The sequence below is a fragment of the Ambystoma mexicanum genome, chromosome 6p (assembly GCF_040938575.1).
Source record: "Ambystoma mexicanum isolate Mex_15411 chromosome 6p, UKY_AmexF1_1, whole genome shotgun sequence".
NCBI lineage: Eukaryota > Metazoa > Chordata > Amphibia > Caudata > Ambystomatidae > Ambystoma > Ambystoma mexicanum.
The window spans coordinates 690,032,964-690,049,891 of NC_090935.1; positions in this window are offsets into that span (position 1 = coordinate 690,032,964).

Below are 16,928 nucleotides of genomic sequence, written 5' to 3' on the forward strand. Positions count from 1 at the left end.
GGCATATACATCTTGCCTTACTCTTTTTTGGAAAACATTGCATTGTGGACTCTAAGAGGAAAAAAGCTGATCAGCACTACAGCGTTATGGTAAATGTATGATGAGATTTTGGCTATAACGATGTGTGTACAACAGCAATCCTTGGGAAAAACATTGCTCTTCAGCATGAACATGCAGACCAGTTGTTAGTGCATTGACTACATGGAAGTCACAACACAGTGTGGGTTGGATCTTTTCACCATTGAATAGTCAATAGGTGTTCCAAAGACGTTCAGGGGGAGTTCAGGTGTATGCATTTCGGCACCAGCCAATGTTGTGAATGCAAAGGTCTCAGGACAGTTGGCATCTTGGAGAAACTGGAGGAGGTGGGAACACGGTAGCTAGGACTTTGTGGTTTGCAATTGGTCTTAGTCACAGCAGACAAGAGATGTACAGGGTAATTCATAGAATTAATGTGTGTTGAAAATGGGGGTACAAGCGTGAAAATCACAGCGCACATGTGCCAAAGCCGCGCAAGCGCCCTTTTGTCGATTCATGCAAGACCCTGCGCGTGGCTTACCTGTGATCTGCGCTGAATCCGCGTGTGGCGCACACATCATTGCGACATCCCGAAGGCTGTGAGAGAGACGGCCAGTGAAGGTGCACACAGGCCAGCGCAGACACCTAAAAAGGGGGCAGAACACGTAGAATGGGGAACAACATGTGAAAATGTGGGCATTACGGGGGAAGTACCACTGCCAAATCCTTGCAACACCCACACGCGCTCTAACAACACGTATTCATGGAATCGAACAGGGAAAACCCACGCGCCACAAAAGACGCACTAATCCGGAAACACGTACGCCAGCCGTAAGATGGCGTAAGCGCCCCCACGCAGCATAAAGGTGTGCGCAAACAACAAACAAGCTCATACCACTACGATGAATATACCGTTCCTCGCAGCAGTGGTCGTGGGGCACCGCAGGAGGCGGAGGATAGCCAGGCCCCACATTTTTTACCCAGGACCAGCATTTTTGGGATGCCTGATGACCAGGTTTATGGCAGGTACAGGTTTCCACCCCAAATCATCCTAGACCTGGTAATTGAGTGGGAGGATGACCTCACATCACCCGCCCTGTGCTCCCAAGCACTGAGCCCCTTGGAAAAGGGTTTCAATGTACTGCATTTCTTGGCCACTGGGTAATTTCTGCGGACAAGTGCCATAGTTGGGGGCATCTCACAGCCCACGCAGTCACTCTGCTTACACCAGGTGTTGGCGATCATGACTGCGCGGCCCTCAGTTCGCAGGCACATATACATGCCCAGAACACCTGCAGAAAGGCAGGCTGTGGTCCAGGACTTTTAAGGGGTGGAACACTTCCACAAAGTGCTAGGTGCCATTGATTGCACTCGTGTGGCTCTATGTCCTCCTAGGGCCACTGAGCACATCTATCGCAACCGCAAGCACTGGCATTCCATCAACGTGCAGGTTGTATGTGATGCCAAGGGAATCATCACCTCTGTATATGCCAACTATCCGGGGTCCAGCCATTATAATTTCATATTCTGAAATTCACCCCTAAACTGGGACCTGGAAGCTCGGAGGCATGGAGACACATGGCTCATTGGTGAGTACAAATGCCTGTGCACATGCATGCATGTCACACACAGGGAAATGGCAAAACCCAACTAATGACAACCATTATCACCTTCCCAGGGGACAGTGCCTACCCTCTGAGCACCTACATGATGACGCCAATACGGAACCCCACCACACCACCCGAGGTAAGATACAACGCAGCCCATATTGCAACCCGGGGCATAGTGGAGCGCACATTTGGAGTGCTGAAGTCACATTTCCGCTCCATTGACTGCTCTGGCGGCCAGCTGCTATATGCGCCCCCAGTAGTGTGCAGGATCATTGTGGCTGCATGTGTCCTGCACAACGTTGCAACCTGGTGGGGCATGACGTTGGACATGGTGGTGCCCCACATCCCACATCCCCAAGCCCGTACCCAGCTTGTGGCAACATTTTTCACCTAAAATCCCACCCCTGCGGAGTGCACACCAGCCTGGCACATACCAGGTGACAATCGATGATGACAAAGGGACAGTCAACTGTTACAACCATACAACCCTGAGATTGTTTCCTTGGAAGTGCTACATTGTGTGCATCCCTAGCTACTTAAACAGAGCCAATGCTGTGTCAGTAAAAGGCACACAATCATGCTGCATAAAGGAGTAGCCCCTTGCAAAACAGCACACCCATATACTGGTATGTCACCCAACCCCTCCCAACCCCTAAGTCACCCACCCGGGATACCATGGCATGGCATGTAATGTGAAAGCAACCAAATGAATGCACAACACAGGATACAACTGTCACAAAATGGAAACAGGCCACAGACAATTCCCTCTCACATATGAAAAGCAAACTGCACACATGAACATATACTTACCAGCATGACAAAACATGAATACAGGTCCAAAAAGTGGCAACATCTGACAGTGACCAATCACAATAGTTTGAGTGTTGCAACCTGACAAAGCCATCACATCGACCCCCTCCCATCTTCAGTGTGTTGCTGGTAGGTAAATGTGGCATGGTACTGCATACAAAATGAACTGCATCTGCAATGGAGACAGGCAAGGTAAGACATGAAGAAGCTACATGTAAATTTGCATAATTAGCAATATTGAATACAATATACTAATCAACCATGCAGTGGAGAAATCATCACTAATCCCCACTAGGGTTGTATACACAGTTTGGACTACACACTGGCCACACAACTGATGGAAGCCCAATGCCTCTGTGCAAGTTAGTGTCACACAGTGCCACCCCTGCAAGCCCATGGAAAGGGGAAGCAGGAGTGGCATATGTGTCTGGACCCCACGCCTCAAACACAAACACAAGACAAGCCTGTGTGGGCCCAGCAGGAACACACAGTGGATGCCTATGGGTGCCACACAATGCAACACACTGTAACATTAATGCACAATAGACAAAAAAGAGGGGAAAAAAATTAAAAAATCATGCATGGATGTTGAGAAAAAAGAAATCCCTCCATGGGCTCATGGCCTGCACGGCTACCCAATAGTGGTAGAACTACCCTCACTGTCGTCACCCTCTGGTGCTACATGAGAAGGTGTGCGTGGTATGGGAGGCAGACCATGCAAAGCCCTGGCATGCTCCTCCATGGCAGCAAGCATGCGGGTTTGAAAGGTTTGGTTCTGCAGGATGATGGTCCGGAGGTCCCCATGCAGCACCTCACGGGTAGCACAGAGTTCTGCCTGCAAGGCCTCACGTGATGCACGGATCTCCTCACGGGTTGCCTGGAGATCAGCTGAGATTGTGCATGTTAGCTGCTCCCGCTGCTGTTCTGACCATCTACTCCGGTACACCTCAAGTGCACCCAGAGTAGCTCTGAGGGAGTTGTTATCTTCCCTCAGGGCATTCCTGTGGGCCGGTGCCTCTGCAGATATGGCTGTGCGCAGAGCCCCCAGTTCAGCCCGTCGGTCCCTGTTGGCAGCCAACATGTCCTGCCTGTGTGAGTGGCACGTGGACCGTGTTGCCTGCTGCTGGAGCTCCACCTGCCTTTCGGGGGGCGAAATGGAAGTGGCCATTCTATCCACAGCCTGAGCCATCATCTCACATGTTGCCCCCTGATATGCAATTGCATACATGGAGTTCTCCCACAAAGTATTGCCCAGTGGGGCACGGCCACCGCGTTGCTGCGTTGCCGGACACGACTCCTGTCGGCCCCAGGTGATGTGCACCTTGCTGTGCTGGCGCTGCCTGAGGCTGCAGGACTACATTCCTCCTTTGTTCTGCTGCCGCAGGAACAGGAGCAAATATTGCGAAGTGTGACCCTGCATCTGTAACCGCCACAGGCGGACATTCCAAGACTGAATGGGTCATTGAGGTGTCTACCCCCAGTGCAGGTACGTTGGACAGAACATCATCCTTGGCAGAAACACTCACCTACGACGGGACATTTGTGTCAATGTCTGATTCAGCACCTGAGCCATAGAGATCCTCGGAGATGTACCCAGAGACACCCGTGAACAGGATGGTTTGTAAGACCAATGGATTTTCCTGCGGCACCGCCCCATGTCCTCCTCTGGTGCTTTGTTGGGGCTCTGAGTACTCCTGCCCCTGCGCCATCTCCTCCTCCTCCACAGCATCTAGTGCCTCATCACCTACTCAAAATGAAAAGAGAAGTCATGAAGGCACTCATGAACAGCATATCCGACACACATAGGCATCACAATGTACACATCCAATACATTAAGCAGGCATGTCACACATTACACAAACTCAGCCATGCATGCATTGGCAATGAAGTGGAAAGGGACCCTGAAAGCAGACACTGATGACTCCAAAATGGAAAAGCAACACGTGCTGCATGGTGCATAGCACCTGCATCACACATAAGCCTCTGAGTGGCATGAACCATCCACAAACATGACACATGCCAGCAAACAGATGGCACGTAGCATAGCCATGGCAGAACTGACAAGGACCCCCAGATGGGAGTTAATCACTACTGTCCCCAATCCATGTAAAATACATATCATCAAACAGAACATGCAAAAGAGTGGGACAAAACACACACGTGTCACACGCTGCAACAACGCCAGTGTGTTGAAATACAGTGATGGGAGGCACATGGATACATCAATGGTAGGTCACTTGGACATGACACAAGTTAATTGTAATGTTGAAGGTTCAAACAGGGCTCAGAAGTGAGCGGGTGCAGTACATGTGTAGGGGCACACCAGTCAATCTGCCTGATTGATGGAATAATTTGCGTGAAAACCGCAAATTTGTGTGCATTTCTGGTCGAAAATCCCTGTCTGAAGTATGGGGATTTTCGGGCACAAAGGCACACAAATCTGCATTTCTCATGCAAATGATTCCATCACTCAGGCAGAATAAAGGGAAAAAAACTGTAATAATAATGTTGTGACAGGCTAGCAGTTTAAGGGCAAGTGCAGTCATCATGTGCAAAGTGTTTGCAGTGGTCAGTAGGGATACAGTGAACCGCTAACCCAAGGGCAGGGGTTGGCTTGGAGGCACTACATAGGTTACATATGGCAGTTATGACTACACAGCCTGACCTGGCACTGAATCACAACACATTACCCAAGCAACATACACATGGTCTGGACACACACGCATGGGCACTCACCGGACATTTTCTCAAGATCTGGTAGGTCTCACATGCCTTGGATCTGATCCTCTACGATGAACCCACCAGCGATTGCCTCATGTTCTGTGAGTTCATCCTCCTCTGGTAGTGACCCACGGCCAGTCACCAGTGTAGAGGCGTAATTAGAAGCCAGCTTTTTTTTGCTCAGCGTTTGAGGTCATTCCAACGCTTTGAGCAATCATCAGATGAGTGCTTCACAAATCCCAAGGAACTAATGTGGTCCGCTATGCACTGCCAGTGGGCCCTATGCTGAGCAGCTGTAGTCTTGCACCCTGCCGTCACCAGCATGTCACGGCCATGTTCCGACACGTAGCCCACAACTGCGTCTAGTTCCACATTATTGAAACTCTGCTTCCTTGACGTGCCGGAGGGGCGAGCCGTGTCTGGGGTCCGAGCCTGTTCCGCAAGAGCACGCTTCTTCCTCTTGAGAGGTGGCGTGGACCCTGAGTGGCTTACACCGCTCCGCTCTGTAGGAGCTGAAGCGCAGGTGGAATGGCCACTGGAAGCAGGCAATGGCACTATGACCAAAGGTCTCACGGCAGGCATTGGCTGCTGGGTGCTGTTGCCAGGCCCCAGCGGCACAACTGCCTTGGTGTGAGGGACAAGGACCAACACTGTCCCAGCTGGGTGACTCAGAGCTGGGGTGGAGTGAGCTTGTGCTGCCCCTGCAGCCTCCTCACACTGGCTACCCGGGGCAGCAGATGACATTACAGTACGCTGTGGCACCCAGAAACACCAAAAATGTGTATGCGTGGTCCACACAGGCTACAATGACCTCTGAATGGGTACACGACACACAGGGGCAACCACAGTGGAAAAATACATGCGTGACTCACCATCAGCCTTGAAAATGAACGGGCAATACCCCCGCCAAAAGAAGAATTGAGCTCTGCCGCAGTAAACAAGGAGTACACACTGCAACCGTTGTGAAGTAATAGCGTGTCAACCCACAAGAAGTACAAGAATCACACGCTCGCTCTCCACAAAAAGCACATACAAGAAAATGGCGTCTTATGCGGACCTTTAACCCCTGAGCATAGCAACGCCTATGCATGCCACGTCACTTACGCGCTTACACGCTAAGGGCCTTTCCTCAATTTTCACGCAAACGTGCTGATTTTCATGTGTGGATTCACTCTGTATCAAGCGGGCCACGCGACAACACACGGAAGACCACGCTCCTGCCCTGAAGGCCATTTTCCTGCCCCTCAGAGCCCCGAGCAACCTCCCATGAGCCATCTCCTGCTGCCTGCCTCCCTGCTGCCCACGTGCCCTGCTATTTGGTGCCTGCACTTCAGCTATCTGCAGGGGTCCAGTTGCTGCAACCACCCCTGCTGGAACAGAAGACTCCTGACTGCTGTTCCATCGGTCCACAGTAAGCCCCAGGACCCAGTTGCCCACCCTCACCTGCCTTGGGGTTTGCCATGTCAGGCAAACACCATCTGAGAAAACTGGCAACCCCCAGCCAGAGAGGCAGAGGGCTGTCATCTTCTCAGCCACAGAAGTTGGCATCCTGGTGGAGCAAGTCCTGGGGCATTATGATGCCCTCTTCAGACGACCGTGCACCAACAAGGATAGATGGAAGAGGACCTGGTTGGACATCGTGGTTTCCATCAACGCGGGGGAGAGGGGTGGCAACCCGCGACTTGAAACACATCCAGAAGCGCTGGGAGGACTTCAGGTCCAGGACCCTCATGAAGGCCTGGTGCCTATTGTGTGCAGCGGATGCAGGGGGGCACCAGGTCCAACTTACCATCGACCAGATGAGGGTACTGGAACGCATCAACCCAGTGCTTCACCACCAGGTCCTAGAGAGGCAGACCCGTCTGGAGTCGAGCAGTGAGTGTCTGGCCTATCCCATTACACACAGTGCATGTTGAGCGTGGCAGGAGTGTGCAGCTTGGACACATGTCTGACATGGCCCATGTATGGATGTCCACGCAATTTGCCTGAGGCAGGCAGGGTACGCATATTGAAGGGGGTGCGCGGGGAGATTTCCATGTGTTTTGGCTGCTGCGAGCAGGGTACGTGTATTCAAGGGGGTGCACAATTAGATTTTCACGCATTTTGGCTGCCGCAAGTGGGATACATGTAGTTTTTCACACGATTACAGTGAAGCGGGCCTGTAAGCTGGTCCAGGGTTTGCGCGGTCCTTTGCGCCGTATTGGGGATTTCTATGGCTTTTTCTTTCACAAGAGGCGTTCTTGGGGGCATAACTGGCGCTGCTGGATGTTCACTGCGCCACGGCTGCAAATGGCTTGGGAAATCCATGAATATGTGGTGCGCCAGAATGCTGTTTGGGTACACATGGCTGGCGTGCACTGGCGCACGCTCCCTCTCTGCGCTGCCATTGTGCGCTACTTCTGCACTGAATTCTATGAGTTACCCCCGTAATGTATTTGCTGTCTTGTGCACCGTCCTGGCAATGCACTAATGAAGCCAACATCTGGCCTGTATGTCATTCAGAACAGACACATACAAGTATTTGCAGCATCAAATATTTTACATTGAATGTCATCATTTTACTTAATTGAGTTTTAGAATTTTGCCTTTCATGTGTACTAGTCAGGCATGAGAAGGGACAGGGATGTCAACTTTTGTTGTTGAATTTTATATTTGTTTTACGTCACGTCTTGATGTAAGACAAGGTAGGCAGCTGCATTTTGTACCACAGTTAAACATATTCATGCCACATTAGAGTAGACATTAGTTCACTGATGAATGAATGGTGGATAAGCATTTACTCTTTTTGTCTGAGAACTGTTTAAACTTGACATAAATCATGATTTATTTTACATTGATTGATTTTGTTGTTTTATTCTGCAGCAGTCCATGAAGTGGCATCACCCCGAGACTTGTGTTGCATTGGGGACATGTGAAATTACTCACAAATGAGATGTTCATCTTAAATAGATTTCTATATGTGGTACAAATAATGTGCAATAGGAAAAGGCATTGCAAGAGCATTTCACTGTATGAATAATGTGCGTATTTGGGAGTGGAAAACATGTTTGATTCAAATTGCTTGATTGCATAATATCCACGGGATGGGTCTATCGCATGCTCAGGCACTGTAAAATTGCAATTTCTTCAAAATGTGGAGCTCCTACTCACCTTTAAAAGGATAGTTTAACTTTCAACTCTGTTTGTGACAATCACGTCAGATCAAACACAAAGAATATTTACTAAAGTCATGTATTTCAATTGTGCTCACTCAAATACAAAATGACTTAACTTTATGACATATCAACAATCACAGAAAATCAACTCATTTAAATTTCATTCACCGATGATGAAGCACAAAGCATCATTAATGTTTTCAAAGGCGTGACGAATCCCCAGATGTCGTCCCTTCTTCCCTGGGGGGCCCTCTTTCCATTAGGCCAGGGAGTTGAGGCCGCTACCTGATAGTTCCCTTGGGGGTGGTACTAAGTAGGTGGATCTCATGGGGAGGGAAACCTCCTATGGGACTAGTGGCAACCTGGGGAGAACATGATATCCCCATAACCCACCTTATCCCGACATACGTTTCTACCCCCATCACACCAACACTATCCCTATTTGTAGATCTATCAGTATAGGAAGGACTGGGTTGAGGAAGTACATAGTCAAGTACATAGTCTCCACAAAGGATGAGTATCCTATAAGTACTGAGATGAAGAAGAAATAAATGGACCCACTGGAAGATCTCCAAGCTGGTACTAAGATGAAGAAGAGGCGCAAAGCCATGCAGATGGCCCTGCAAAACCAAAGCAAGTGTTCTAGCTGCATCAGAGTAGGTATGAAACAGCCGGTCAATGAAAGAGAAGAGTGACAACCAAGGTGGTCAGATCCTCTCTGGAGGATCTGGGAGATTCGAAGACAGACGGATCAGAGAAACCAGGAGAGCGCAGAACGGGACTCTTGCCCACAGGCAGAATCATCCGTGTATGGTCTGCTGTAGATGGACTAGTGAAGGAGGAGAAGCAACGGGCACCCAGCTGATCGAGGAAGCTGGTGGGCATGGTCAGCTAGAGATGCGCCACCCAGGAACAGGGGAACACTGCAGAGCTGCCGTAGTCCTGGGCGAAGCCAAGAGAGACCTGAACGGTAAGGTGGAGATGTCCGGAAGTGTCCAGTGGATGCCAGTAAGCACCAAGCAAAGATATGGGTGGTAGGGATGGTTGATGGGGCCCCCAAGGGTGGACATTTATGGAAAGCCGGGTCTGGGACCAGTATCCCATATTGAGCAGCCTCCTAAGACATCTTCCTCGTGGAGGTATGTGGCAGGGTAGTGAATCAGGTCTGCCAAAAAAAGTGGCCAGGGGAAGAGAGAAATTCGACCTGACATTATGGACTGCCTTACAAAATATAAGGAGGGCCAGGAGAAGGCAGATATTCCCCCTGGCATTGTGATCTACCTGCCAAAGTTTGAGAATGACCAGGGGAAGGGAGTCATTCCCTCTGACATTGTGAACCGTACTGTGAGGTTTTAAAAGGGTCATGGGAAGGGAGCCAGCCCCCCTGACCATGAATAAAATACCCTGATAAAATCTGAAGAAGGTTAGAGGGAGGGAGCCAGACCACTAATGTGAAGTATAAAACAAACTGGGAATAATTTCTTTGGATGTACAATTGTGGGATTAGGTTTACACATAACTTTGTGTTGCATCAGCAGGAGGTGAACTTTGCTATACTGTCCAGAAGAAGGGAGTCACTCTGCAGGACCAAGAAGACCTGCATCCTTTTCTAGTTGAGAGTATAAGGGACGGAAATAGGTTTCTTTCAACACAGCATGGTGAACTATATAATTCCAATGGACTTCCTGACAGACTCCTTAGTGTTTAGTTGAGGAAGGGAAACTTCTTAGTAATAGGGCAAGATATGTTTTACCTTTCCTTTTAATTTAAATAAAAGTCTATAACCACAACAGTGCCACCTGTGTGTCAGTCTCATCCTTCTGCACCCTTACAAAGGACAGGACAGTTTATTTAAGGAGATTTCTAAAAAAATGTCTACCAAGTAGATAGAAACTTTGCAACACAAGGAAGCCAGTTTAACTTTACATGTGGTGGCGTACAATGAGCACTACGAAACTACACATATTCCCCTTTGATTATGAATCCTCTTCAAACTGCAGCTTGGTTTGGTTATATATTTGTATAGCACACAAAGCCCTGGGGCATCTAGGCGCTTATCTTAAGAATATGGTTACAATAAGTTCAGTACAACAGTTACATAACAGGCATACATTGGGCCTGGTAGTGCAGGGGAATACATACATGGAAAAGAATTGCATAGTGTGCAAAGAACTACATCAGGTACATATGAAGTCATAAGAGATGAAAAAAAAAAATACTAGGGAAAGCTCGCCTATTGTAGCGGGGAGCTACATCAGGTACATTTTAAGTCATAATGGGTGCAGAGAGTATACTTAGGAGGTCTTGCCTCTTATTGCGAGGAACTACATCCAGTAGATCAAGGGAAATACATGGTGCCTACCCCATGTTGCAGAGTGGCAGCAGCACACACATGTGAAAAGTCCAGCAAGGCAAACATATGGTGCCTACCCCATGTTACAGGGCGGCAGCAACGCATAAATGCGAAAAGTCCATCAAGGCAAATACATGGTCCCTATCTCATGATGCAGGACGGCAGCAGCACACATATGCGATAATTCCAGCAAGGAAAATACATGGTGCTTACCCCATGTTACAGGGCGGCAGCAACGCATAAATGCGAAAAGTCCATCAAGGCAAATACATGGTGCCTATCCGATGATGCAGGACGGCAGCAGCACAAAAATGTGCAAAGTCCAGCAAGGCAAAGAAATCAGCATGAAGAAAACACTGTATATCCATTGGCAATCTATGTTGAACAAATTCTCATTGTATTTAACATTACTAATGATCAAGGAATTATACCCATTATTTATTTTTTAAAGTAATGCATTTTACTAACCATGCTGTATTTTAAATGGTGTATTTAATGTTAAATATAAGAGAATAGGTGTCTCTTTTCACAAAGTGCTTCTGTGATGAAGGTATATTACATTAAAAACATGTACACAAAATTAAGATTACATGTAATTATGATGTGAGAAGGCAATACAATGTATAGCCTATGTTATACAGAGTGAGTTAAACCTATTGATAAGGTCTATATTCATTGAATTGTAATTTCCAGTCACAATCACACAAAAAAGTTAGTTCACCTTTTGTATATAGCCTTGAAACAGTTGACCTTGACTTATAACTGAGATGTGTTTATCCAAGGCCCAGTTCTAATGAGCTAAGAAGTACAGAGGCCAGCTTTCTGGAAATGAGACCCACCATTAATCAGTAAGCATTCTATTAGCAGAAATGAACAGACACAGATGTGGGCATTTAGTAAAAAAGCTTTTATTAAAAAACAAGGAAAATAAACCCCATTAAAAAGCATTCCAAATTCTGAACTTTCATGAGGCTACAATGTTGACAAGGGAAGATGGGTCTGAGCTCAGAGGTCATTCAAAAGACCAACTGTCAACAGAAAATCTTATCCATTATCCTAAGTATAGTTAAATACAGCCATCATAAACCACTAGAGGTCTGTTTCATCAAAAGCCTCATTAAAGGTGTAAAATGTTCAGCACATTTTCCTGTTAATGCAGGACTTCTTGAAATGCAGTGGACAGACATTTAAATACAAAACATATCTAAAGGCACTTACTAATGAAAATGCATTTCTGGCTCTAACTTTTGTACCCCTTGCTTGATTAAAAGCCAATAACAGATTTGAATTCATGAGAATTTAACCATGACCTGTGAATATGAAATAATTATTAATACGCTTGTTATTCTTGCAGTTACAAAAACCTGCTTTATGTCTACAAATTTAGAATTGTTTTGTGATTGCAACTATAAAGGCCTCAACAGTCACATAGGTCCATACAAGAAATTGTAATGGACAATCATATTTCGGCACAAATTGATAATAAGTCCAGATGGACTGAGTGAAATTAATTCACCTGTGATGTTACAAAATATAGTCGGCTAATTAAACTAAAAGGGAGGGTTGCTGGGATTGTCAGTGTGTGAAGGGAAACGATCACATGCCTGTGCAATCAAGAACATCTTTTCACTAGAAAGTCAGTAAGAGTAAAGCAGAGGGGTGTACACAATTCAAATACCACCATGAAATATCATACATCTAAAATCCCTAAAGACTACCAACGAATAGAAAACCATTAATAACAGAAGAATGAAAGAGAATGTTGGACCTAAGTGTAATCTAGAAGTCCCACAGCGACTGGTGATCCTCAATCCACACTATCCTCAAACTAGATAACAGCTGTAGATTCTGTATCAATTGTATACATCCCAACAAACTCTCAAAATCTGATGCATATCTGATGCACAGAAATTATTAACTTAGATTTGAAAAAAGGGTACTGACTGGTCCCTTCGGGGAAAACGCCAAATACAAGATTGCTTTTTCATTTCGCAGTGCTCCCCTTATGCCTGTATGGGGACCCAGCTGTTATTCAGAGACTGATGGCCTACATTTTGGCACCATTTAGGGCATTTGCAGGAACATATTTCGAAAACATTATTGTATGTAGTGCCAGCTGGGAAGACCACATGAAGCACTTAACGGACATATGTGACCAGCTGTGGAAAGCCCATCTCACTACAAACCCAGCAAATTGTCATCTCGCCCAGTCATCTGTCAAATACCTGGGCTTTCAAGTAGGAAGCTCTCAGACCCAACCCAAACAAGTGAAGGTGGAGGCAGTAAAAATAAAAAGCTGCTATACCAATTACTAAGAGAAACATTCAAGCCTTTTTAGGACTCGTTGGAAACAACCAGAGCTACATCTGGAACATTTTGGAGAAAGCCAGGCTACTAACTGACAAGCTAACCAAGGCCCATACAATAGTTATCCAGTGTGATTTGTGGACACAAATGCTTTTGAAAGTCTCAAGTGTCCTCTCTGTAAAAAAATCATTGTTGATCATAACTGACTTAGCCAACAAATTCCTTCTACAAACGGATGCCTGCTCCATCGGTCTGGGCCCTTTAATATCCTAAACGAGTATGGGGGGGGGGAGGAGAGGCCCATAATTGTTATCAGTCAAAACATCTTCCTATAGTTGATGGTCTGTTTCGAGTCTGAAATATCTGACCAGTCAGCATTTTAAACTTATCATAGATCATACCCTGTAGTCTGGATGGCCAGAAATAAGGACACCAATGCCCAAACTCTGGGCTGTGTTTGGGTAATTGAACTGCTCCTGCTGGCTATTCTATATTGTAACACCAGTGGTTGCGTTAGGAGTGGCGATCAGGCCAGTGCACTGAATATTTTGAGTTTAACACTGGTGTGCATCAGACCGGTGTTCTGATCCAATTGCTAGTCTCCCTCTACATAAATGGCCTGGAGGTGGCCCTAATTCAGACGGGTGCTGACACGCCAAAGAATTGGTCTGCTAAAACTACTATCCTATGCTGACGATAATGTGCTGATTGCCGGTACTCCTTGTGCATTGCAATGCCTCCTAGCAGTTTACACTTTATTTATGAATGGCTATGATTGGCAGGGGAATGCAGTAAAATATGTAGTAATGGTCTGCTAAATCAACTCAGAATCAAGTACCCAACGATGTACACTAACAAAAATTAAACTCACAAGTTAACGTTTTTTGACTACCTGAACATACCTTTTGCAACAAAACCTATGGGGACAGTAATACTCAAAAACAATGAATTAGCTTTAAACACGATTCAGAGGGGTGAATCGATTCAGAAGTATATTCAGGCGCCAGCCGATTAACCTTATTCTTCAAGTATAAAAGAGCAAAGCAGTTTCGGTTTGCAAATATGGTTCTTCGCTCTCGGGGTACTCTAATTTGGTTGATTCTCAAGTGGTTCGTTAAAAAAGGTCAAGGCTTCCCATGGTAAGCCTCTAACTATGGTATCCCCTTGGAGGAAGTTGACTTAAATGTTCTAACAGATGACATGTTTCTTAAACCAATCCTCTACTGGCTTTATTTATGTCATACCCCGAAAGCTGACATAACTCTCTCCATCCTTAAATCGGCAATGGCCTCCAATAGGGCTAGACTGATTCCCCGGCTGCAACGCGTTAGAACTTACCTTGGGAAAATAAATGCCCTATTTGCTTTCGCTAAGCCATCTATGATTCATTTAGCCATGGCAAAGCAATTCAAGTCCACTCTTGTAACTTATGCTTATGAGGAATGAGAAAGTAAGGATGTGATAGTACCCTTTAATCAGGCCCACATAGTAATCTCTTCTGGCTCTGTACACAATAATTTGGTTTGGGCCAATAACTTCTAAGAACATCAGTTTTTTATAAAAGCATACTTTAACTGTTTACCCTTGAAAGCACTAACACCGTTATGGTCACATAACCCTTGTGAGATGTATTGCCCGGCGTGTTAGGCCCCAAAAGAAAATATGTTCCAATTCCTTTTTTTCCTGTTTATGCTGACATCCGAGCACACACACTGGAACCCAGTCTCAATTTACTTGGTTTTAGACATTGACCCCCAGCATTATATTTGTATTATTATTGGCAGATTCCCCAAGTGTATCATGGGCTTTATTAACCTACTTAAACAAAACAATGTACAGAAGAAAACAATCAGAAATATGTTGGAGTGCTGTGTTTTTCAATATTGCCATGATGATATTGTATGCACTTATGTATGGTCGTTTCACTGTGTTTTATGGATAGTTTGCAATATCTGAATAAACATAATAATGGATGAATGATTTCAATTTGTTCGTTCTTGGTTCCTGCTCTTTCAACTTGACTCCTTTTGAGAAGAAAATAGGGCAGTGTCTAAGCAAGCAAACATTGACTCTACTGACTATGTGCCTCATGGATGAGAAGGACATGGAGGAAAGGGTGGAGATGTATGACAGGGTCAGTAGTCTGGGAATCATAACAGCCTGGGGTGGGTGGCCTGCCAGGTTGGAAGCCAGATGCAGTCCTACCACTGAGGGAAAAGGTGGTGTTTGGGAGGGCCCCAGTCAGTGTTCCATCTAAGTGCCTGTAGATGGACGAATGCAGTACCAATGTTAATCACTTGAATTAACTATGGGAGACCCCAGGGTATTTGATGAAGCAGCAGGAAGGTTATGCCTGGTAAGAAATCCCTGTAATATTGGAACCAACACAGGCTGCTAGTATAGGTAATATCAAATAATAATGTAACACAAAGTCTTACATTTCCTCTGACCATTTACTAATCAATCAACATTCTTTCACCTGTCAGTGAGACCTGAAGGTGTAGTTACAAATATATAAAACACAATTAAATACAATACATTTAAAACACATTATGATAAAACCAATGCAAAGTGCAATGTGCCAAGTGTCACCGTGTTGAATGCTACCTACTGTGTCAAACACCTACAATGTGCAAATATTGCAGCTAATTTACAGACCGTATTAGAGATCTGTTACCCTATTGTTTATCTAACATGTTTTGTTTCACTATTTTCAGAATGAAGCTGTGGAACGTCTTACGGGGCTTCTTAAACTTCTGAAAACATCTATAACCTCTGTATGCACTCGGTTGATACGCTGATGTCCTGCCCCTTTCTTCAGGCAGGTCTTTGTTGATCTGTGCTACTATGAGACTTACAGTCTTATTAGAAAGGGAATTTCGACTTTTTAATATATACAACGTTGGGGTTTTGCAATTATAGCCCTTTGTATTTATTATTTGATAAAGGCCAGCCTAATACAATGTATGGCTTTACCTGAAAGGCTCTTTTTTAATAAGCCATGCCACTGTGGGTTAGATTACTTAACTTGTTCTTTAAGGATGTTTTAAAATGGAAGGCATTTCCCCCCTCAGGGAAAACAGCTATAGTTATCCCTTTCTATAAGAGGGGCGGTCGGGCATTCTGGTGAACTATCGCCCTATCCCCCTCTTAGATGTTGAGAACAACATATTTATGAAGCTGCTATTAAAAGAACTAGAAAGATGGGTGGAAGAGGCACACATTCTATCCAAGCTTCAGACAGGCGTTAGGGAAGGCCTTTCTACCGCACTGAAGGGTTAGCTTTAAATATTATTGGGGAGCAAGCTAGAGGTAAGGGTGATTCACCATTTTATGGGGCTTGGATTGAACACTCTAGGGCATTTGATCAGGTTAATATAGATCGTCTATGGAATAAGCTCTTAAATTGGGGTATTCCAGAACATATTCTGGCAATGCTTGTAGAATTATATAGAGATACATCAATGAGGATGAGACTTGATGAGCAAGGCCATCTTTCGGAGTTTATTTGGGTGGAAAGAGGTGTTAGGGTTGCATGGGGGCCCCCTTGTTCTTTAATTTGTACTTGGCAGAAATGGGTGGAGCACTAGAGCCATCGGCATTGGCCAGCCCTAAAATTAATGATAGTAAAATCTTTTGGCTGGCCCATACCGACAACATTGTCCTACTGGATAAGACAGCAGTGGGGTTGCAACGCCTATTGCATAAACAGGGGGACTATGCAAAACTCAATGGTCTATCCATTAATCTAGAGAAATCTAAAATACTGATTTTTAGATAAGCAAGAAAGAAGGTGCATAATCAAAATGGTACCTAGACAAACAAACAATTCCAAGAGTGGAGGAAGTAGTTTATTTGGGGTATGTAATGTATGCAGTACCAGTGATAGAGAAGGTTATTATAAAAGTGGAGGGTAAGATCATGCGGCAGATATCCCAAATGAAAAAAGTGAAT